Here is a 239-nt window from a genome sequence, read left to right on the forward strand (position 1 = left end):
TGACCCATCCTGAGACTTTCTTTCTTGAATTAATCAAGTGAAAGAAAGTCTCAGGATGGGTCAACCTGTATTTCTGGATTCAAATCAATGAAATGACAGTTTCTGTCCCATAAGGTGCCTAAGGTCAGGACTTTGACCTCAGGCCTAGTTCACTACATCAACATGAAACAGATCAGCAGCAACATGAAACAGATCAGCAGCAACATGAAACAGATCAGCAGCAACATGAAACAGATCAG

Source organism: Nematolebias whitei, chromosome 9, assembly GCF_014905685.2.
Source record: "Nematolebias whitei isolate Nwh7 chromosome 9, NemWhi1, whole genome shotgun sequence".
Lineage (NCBI taxonomy): Eukaryota > Metazoa > Chordata > Actinopteri > Cyprinodontiformes > Rivulidae > Nematolebias > Nematolebias whitei.